At 31.3% G+C, this 8,260-nt stretch overlaps 1 long non-coding RNA gene across 1 annotated transcript; it reads left to right on the top strand.

Annotated features, from left to right (window-relative positions):
• Window positions 1-5,671: 5,671 nt before the first annotated feature.
• On the top strand, window positions 5,672-6,861 carry LOC127701912 (uncharacterized). Its single transcript, XR_007982249.1, has 2 exons — window positions 5,672-5,842; window positions 6,478-6,861. It is a non-coding gene; the product is annotated as an uncharacterized LOC127701912 (long non-coding RNA).
• The last annotated feature ends 1,399 nt before the right edge of the window (window positions 6,862-8,260 follow it).

The raw sequence follows: 8,260 nt of genomic DNA, 5'->3' as shown, positions 1-8,260 counted from the left end.
ACTAAATCCGTTTTTCCATTTAACTTTAGAGGTAAGGTTGTTGTACATATCAAAAATGATTTCCCAAATATCTGGATCAATATTTTGGTCAAATAACTTGTCGAGAAGAATATCATGATGAACAACATCAAATGCCTTTTGTGAGTCCAGAAGTCCAAAAATTAATTTAGATTTTTGATTTTTTGATATAAGTTCCGATTCAGAGACTAGTAGTGCTGCCATTGCTGGTGAGAGGCCACTTGTGAAGCCAAATTGTAATTCTGATTGTTTATCTAATTTCAGAAGTATTCTATTAAGGATAAGATGTTCAAAAATTTTTCCAATAATTGACGAGACGGCGATGCCTCTGTAGTTATCAAGTATTTTGTCATCTTTATTTTTCTTGCATACTGCATTAAGAATACCGGTTTTGAATTGGATTGGTACTTTTTTCTCAGCCAAAATTTGATTAAATAGAGAAACAAGATACGGAACAACAATCTCTTCAGCAGATTTGAAGTGTTCAGCAGAAAGCCCATATTCATCGCATGCCTTTCCATTGTTCAGATTTGATATTGCCTCTGAAATTTCGGCGGGGTTGAATTTGTCTGAACTGAAATCAGATAAGCTACAGATTTCTTTTATAATTCCACAGCGGAATTGGCAGTTATTTAGGAAATTTTCATCAAAGTCAGGATCATCCTTAGGTGTTGCTAAATTTTGAAAATATTTTGCCATTGCCTCCCTTTGTTCTTCTGGATCGGTGAGTTCATGGTCATCATATAGTATGGTTGTATCAAGTTCTTTAGTGCTGTTTGTATTTCTGCGTATTAATCTGTAGAAATTTTTAGAGTTGGGTTCACTTTCCAGTTTTTTATAAAATTCTTTACATTCAGCTGCTCTCTCTTGCCGTAAACTTTTTCTAACATTTCTTTTTGCTTCCTTCAGTTCCAAAAAAAAAAGTGTCTTCACCTCTCTTTCTTCCATGTAGGTCCCATATCCTGTGTTTCTGCTTACTAATCGTTAGCAACTTTTTTGCATGTTGCGAAACTTTTAGTCTTGGGCCGCGGATTTTCAGAGTTTTTGTCGGAATTGTTTTCCTTGCAGCTTGTTTAATTGCATCTATCAGATTAGTTGTTTGGTCTTCCGTTGTTACTTTTCGATTTTTATTTTGGTCTAAAGATTTTTTCACTGCTTCACTGTAAATTGTTGGTACACATTTTTCCCATTCTGTTTTATGCAGTACCTCGTTGCTGAAATTTGATGATTTTTTTAGTTTTTGCTTGTCAGCTTGAAGTGTTAAAAGAGCCTTGACTGGTACATGGGCTGATAAATTTATTGCATCTTGAGAGTTAGTTAGTGGGCCCCCTCTTATTAAAATTTCTGGATCCGCCACTGCAAATCATTAGAATGTAAGACATATTCACTTCAACTGTTGGCTATTTTATAGCTGGTCTAATATTAATAGATTCGTCCCATTTCATATACACCAAAATTTAATATTTAAAAAAACTTTCATTATTATATTAACATATAATACAAAGGGAAATCAATCACAAGCACTTGTTTCTGTCAATAGGGGGGTTCACGATCCATACTCATATGAATTTTTTTATTTTTATGTAGGTGGGTGGGTGGGTAGGAGGAATTTTAAAGGGGACATTATATTCATCTTCTTATTTTACTATTATGGCTTTTTAATTTTTTTTCAATCTGTACACAATTGCTCTTTCCTTTTTATTGGACAGAATATTCATGTTCATCCTGTGTCAGCACTCTTGTCAGAGCAATGTTTATTTTATGTTCGGTTATTACCATGATTACATGGACATGTACCAGATCTTTCCCATAAAAAAATTAATTAAGATAGCCATCTTCTAAATCATAACTAAGAAATTATAAAAGAATTTTACAAATTGAAATTAACCAATCACCCACCCATTTGAAAAGCTTGTACACATGCTGCTTTGCATTACATGAATCCCCAGAAACTAATTAATTTACAATTTCTTTATACAAATGTACATGTTATATCTGACATGTTATATTCTTCCAATGATTATATACACAATCTAATTAGAAATGATAATCCATTAACAATATTACTTTCTCAAACTTCATTAATATTGTCAAATTCAATTCAATTCAATTCTTTATTACTTTAAGCACATTATGCTTATCAGTTCAATAAATACAAATACATTTCTATAACACAACATGACATAATACATCAGAGAAGCAAATAAATATCAAGTATTGACCAATAACAGTTTGGTCCTATGATTGAATGCATTAAACAAGAATTTACACAAAATTACGCAAATCTTTTACATTTTCAGTGCTGAGAAGTTGCACTAATTTGAACGACGATGGACGTCTATAATAATAAGGTTTAATAAACTGTCTCCTTAAGTCTCTATAGCATTCACATTGTAAAACAAAATGGAATTCATCTTCAGTGATATTCAAAGTACAAAGAGTACACTTTCTATCTAACCTATTTACTCCATGATAACGGCCTACTTCAACAAACAAATTATGAGATGACAATCTAAGGCGAGTTAAATACACTCTAAAATTCATATGTTTGGTTAGATAATTCTGTAAACATACATTATTGACAATATATTTATATAAATAACACTTAGATGAAACGTTCAGTTGATCATTCAAAGTCTGTTTTGCTTGATCATATATCCTTGTTTTTACAAATAATAATAAATTTGTATCAATAATCAAATTGTCTTGGTTATACCAGATCTCATTTAAACCTAAGTTAAATAATAATTGTTGTAGTTGATAAATCCAACTGCTTCTAATATTACAGAAATTATACAGTTGTTCCCTGTAGCAGTTTTTAAGAATACAGTTGCTTGTGGATAACAATTTTAACCAGTACTTCACTATTTTGTACATTCTAAAATATATCAAAGGATATCTACCCAATTCAAAATAAACCATAACATTTGTTGTACATTGTTTGACACCTAATATGTTTTTGCAAAAATCAAGTTGTATTTTTTCAATATTTGGAGCTTTATGGAAGCCCCATATTTCACAACCATAACATAAAATACTGCTAATGTAAGTATCAAATAAATTCAAATATGTAAAAACATTCAAATACAATGACGAAACCTTCGACTTTAAACCAAAAACAGCTTTTCTACTTTGCTCAGCTAAATGTTTTTGAGCTTTAACAAATTTACCGTTAAAATTTAACAGTACACCAAGGTAACAAAAGTCATCCACTATGTCAATAGTATTGCCATCATAATACCAAATTTCTTCGTCTTTTACAAAACCTCCGTTTCTAAATACCATAATTTTTGTTTTGGCAAAATTTACAGTCAAACCCCATTTACAAGTATATAATAATAATGTGTCTAACATATCTTGCAAGCCAATAACTGAATCAAAAAATAAAATCATATCATCAGCATACATAAGTAAAAACAATGACAAGTCTTGCACTTCATATGGTATATTACTATTACGTAGAAATTCCATTTCAAAGTCATTTACATATAACGAAAATAGTATAGGAGAAAGAACTTCCCCTTGCATAAGACCAACTGAACTTGTAAACTGCTCAGAATAAAAACCATCAACTTTCACACATACTTTTACTGTAGAATACATTGATTTTAAAACAGACAGTAATTTGCCTGTTATACCAACTCTTGATAGTTTCAACCATAAGTTAAGTCTGGTTACGGAGTCAAATGCCTGTTTGTAGTCAACGAAACAGCAATACAAACGTTTTTTCTTGAAAAGTGCTTTCTGAACGAGTGTCAACAAAGAATAAATTGCATCAACAGTGCTCCTACCCGGGCGAAATCCAAATTGTGCATCTGTAATAATATCATTATTCTCAGACCATTTTATTAGTCTTGAATTTATAATAGATGTAAACAGTTTCGCTAAATTACTGACTAAACTGATTCCACGATAGTTCGCTGGATCGGACGAGTCGCCTTTTTTAAAAACAGGAATTAACACTGCGAGTGCCCAAGATTTCGGAAAATGTCCTGATGCTAATATCTTATTGAATATTTCCTCTAGGAATGGTAGCAGAATATCCTTAAATTCAATGAATAACTCGTTAAATGTACCATCAATACCATGACTTTTACCACGTTTAAGGTTAGAAATACACTTCAAAATTTCATCTTGTGTAATAGTTTGATCAAGTTCATCATATGTTGTGTTCGGAAACGGTCTCTGGAGTATCGACTGTCACATTAATACCATCATTTGTGACCAAATTTCTAAAATGTTCGAAGAATTTTGAAAGTGACACATCAGAAGTTTTGGCTCTCTTCTTTTGAAACAGTTTATAATATTTCTTTGGGTCGCTTTTACGCAATGTAGCTATCATATCACCCTCTTGACGCTTATATTTTCGTTTTAGTTTATTTTCTAAACGCTTGTATTGTCTTTTAGACATAATTAATATTTGATGATTTTCAACATTTTTGTCTCTATTAAATGTATACAAAGAACTAATATAGATAGATCGAAGTCTTTTGCACTCGTAGTTAAACCATGATTTGTCATCTTTATATCGGGTCGTCTTACTACGGGTACGGTCACAAGTATTATTTGAATTATGTGAGTTACAAAAGAATGGTGAAATAATGCCCATCAAATTGGAAGTAAACGATTCAACATAATTGTCAATACCATCTTGGGATTTTTCAATATCAGAAAATACTATCTGGCTAAGTGAACCACTGTTTAAAGTTAAAGACTCGTAACACTGTTCTTTTAGCTCTTCCTTCCATCGGTAACTATTATATGAGTTGTTTGGCGTATCACTATTACGCTCGGGCTCTTGTGAATCGTGCAATATGCACCGCAAGCGAACATGTAAAGGCGCGTGGTCACTAAAAGAAGTGAAGTTACAAACAATAAACTGGTCTATAATGTGTAAAAAGTCATATGGAGCCAATAAGTAGTCCACAACACTCATTCCCCGGGAACCACAAAATGTAAAGTCATTAGCTAAGCCATCCTTATGCCGACCGTTCAAAATACGTAGACCAGTGCTTCTACACAGATTTAACAATTTTAACCCGAACTCATTAGTACTTTGATCTGGATTTCTTCTTACTGGTAGATTTGTGTCACTTAAATACCCAAAAATATGGTTGAATATTCCATTCTCAATTTTATTGAAACTATCAAAAATTCAAGGTGTCAATTTAGTGACAATACAGTCATGACAGTGGTGGTTCCAGGATTTAAATTAAAATGAAACTGGGTTGTGAGTGCCCCCAAAATGTATAAAATTTCAGCTTGCATTGTACATGTACAATAGACATGTTATGATCTTACGATGTTTAGGCAAACTATTAAATATAAAAATGTTATCAAAAGGTTTGGTATAACATAAATTTGCTCCTTGTTAAACCTAAAAATTATTTTTCAAGACTTTTGAAATGTTTTCTTTGTCTGAAACTTTTATGTACATGTATTGAGCAAAAATGCTGGGGGCATAATTATCTATAATACTTAATAAATACATGTACATGTATTTTCTTGGTAATTTATTTGGCAAATTTGTATTCATGTGTTGATAATAACAATGCAAAGTTTAAGTTTGCTTTGAATAACTTAGTAAATAAACATTAATAGTAATTGTATGTAAATTTGCTTTATATTTACAGAATTGAGAAAGAGATTCACTATGGATCAAAAATTCAAAACAGAGGACCTTTTTATTCAAACAAAAATACTTGTACATGTATAATATTCTGTACATACAACAAGAAAACAGTAATCAAATGGAATGTCCAGTGATGTTGAAAGCAAAATCATTTTTGTTAACAGAAAACAATAGGACTACAATATATTAAGGGTAAGTAATCCAAAATTGTCTGTTTTAATAGGGTTACAAAAGTGGGTTATTGACAATGTGCTATGATTTCAATCCCACAAATATGAAACAAAAAAATAATATACATGGTATTTAAACTGTTTTCATAAGGAAACAGACTGAAAATATTCTGCATGTAACAGTCAGACATGAAAGTTGCCAATGTAATAAATTGGGACTGGAACTTAAAATTTATAGGATATAGGCCAAGGAATCATTCAGACTTTAAGGCCAAATGGTATACTTTTAATAGTTTAAAGATTGTATTCTATTATCTATGCTGTATAAATGTCAATATTGTTTCATTTGGATTTAAAACCTAATTTCAAGAATGAAGGGTACAGTAATTTAAAATTAATTTAAATGATTAAAAACAATACAAGGGAAGTAACTCTTACAAGATGTGCATTATATCCTAATGAAGTGTTTTAATGAATTTGTCCATTTTTTTCAGATAAGAGAATGACTTAAGCAGACTGTATTGGGGTCATATATGGCCATAACAATGAAATACAATATATTATAATTATCATTCTTCATTACGTTTTGATTGAATTAACAAACTTAATTTAATAACAAAATATTTTCTTTTTTCAGTACACAACACATTGTGTAAGAAGAATAATTTTACTGGAGGATAAAAAATTTAATACCTGGAATCAGCAATTTACAAAATGTATATGAAATTTATTAAGAGAGATATATTCATGTACAGAATGGTAACCCCACCAAATAACCCAGGTGGTTCAAGTGATTATTAGCAGACATTTTTGTTGAACTAAAGCAGGATTAAATAAATGAAGCTTTAGCATACTATGGGCTCCAAAGTGTAGTAAAAAGAGGATTTTTAAATATGACAGACTCATAAACATTAAAATGTGCATAAGTGAAATGTTACAATTTTTAGTAAAAAATTCAGATTATTGACTCAGTTGTTTTCATGAAATTTTTTATCAAAGCAATATCACTGTTATATAATTAATAAGATTCCATATGTTTTATTTTATACTTTTGCCAACCGAATATATCTTCCCTCTGCCCTGAAGTGTTTCCCTTTTATTTTGTATGAGTGTAATTTACAGAAAGCTCACTTTGCTTTTGGCGAATTCAAGTTTTGCCTTTCCAGAATTATTGGACTTTATTCTGACATGGAAAATTAGACATTTGCCCATATGTTGTAGAGAGAACTCAATTTTGCTTTAATACTTTTTCAAGAAATTGTATCACAAAGCTAGATTTGATCAAATAATCTCACTTTTGAATATTTATCACATGTCACATACTTAAATAATCTAGTATGCTTAGATTTCCTTCACTTTTGCCCTGTTGTTGAGATTGAGTGAAATAATTTAATTATTTTATCCCTATCAATTTGGGGTGGGGATCTGTGTCCCATCGGGACCAGCATTTAACACTGCATAACTATATCCTATCACAAGTTATGATACAGCCAACCATATAACATAGCCCCTGCCACTGAAAGGAGAAAAGAGGTGCACAACATACAAAAAAATATTTCATATGGCTAGCTTCATTGTATCCTTTGAATATTTCATTGATGTTTTGTCACTAGTTCTTTATTAAAGATACTACGGTTCCCTATCAGTTTGCCTGCTTAAGACTTGATTACAGTTCCAATATAAAAATAAGAAGTTGGGGTATGATTGCCAATGAGACAACTCTCCACCAGATACCTTATGACGAAAAGGTTAATAAATATATGTATAGGTCTCTGAGAGCCTTCATCATTGTAGCAATGGATGGAAATAAAAAGTCAATCCAGAAAAAAAATCCTACTACCTCACACTTATGGCTTATGCAGTTTATTCACTAAATTGTCAACAAACTTTTACATACTTCATTCAACTAATTTACATTAAACCTGGGAACAGTATATCTGTCAATATATATTCGTGATTAAACAAGACAAAATAAAAGAAAAGAACAGGGCGAAAGGACCCAGAGCGAACAAGTACTCGTGCGAACAGACCAGGATTCCCTTCCCACCACCTACCTAGAATAGCAAATGGTCCTCCCCATATGCATAGATATATTAATACTAGTTTAATAGTCATTATACATGTTATACCAATGCCCTTAGAAACTGCACATTGAATTTTTTAAAAGTAAAGTCATGAAGAGTTTAAACCAACACTGCAAACCAGAAATTAAGAATCAATAAAATATCACATGCCTTTGACAAAATTACCCCCCCCCCCCCCCCTTTTTCGAAAAAGAAACAAAACAAAACACATAACGATAACTGTATTAACGAAAGGAAACTTTTGAAAAAAAACCGATAGCTTTTCTATGGCCTATTCAGATTAGATGTTCATTAAAAACTCATCGGCCGGTAACATACTAACAATAGTCAATATTCACGAAATAAATATGGATCAA

Source organism: Mytilus californianus, unplaced genomic scaffold (assembly GCF_021869535.1).
Source record: "Mytilus californianus isolate M0D057914Y unplaced genomic scaffold, xbMytCali1.0.p SCAF_5, whole genome shotgun sequence".
Taxonomy (NCBI): Eukaryota; Metazoa; Mollusca; class Bivalvia; order Mytilida; family Mytilidae; genus Mytilus; species Mytilus californianus.
The sequence above is the reverse complement of the archived record's forward strand: the minus strand, read 5'-3'. Positions and strand labels throughout refer to the sequence as shown.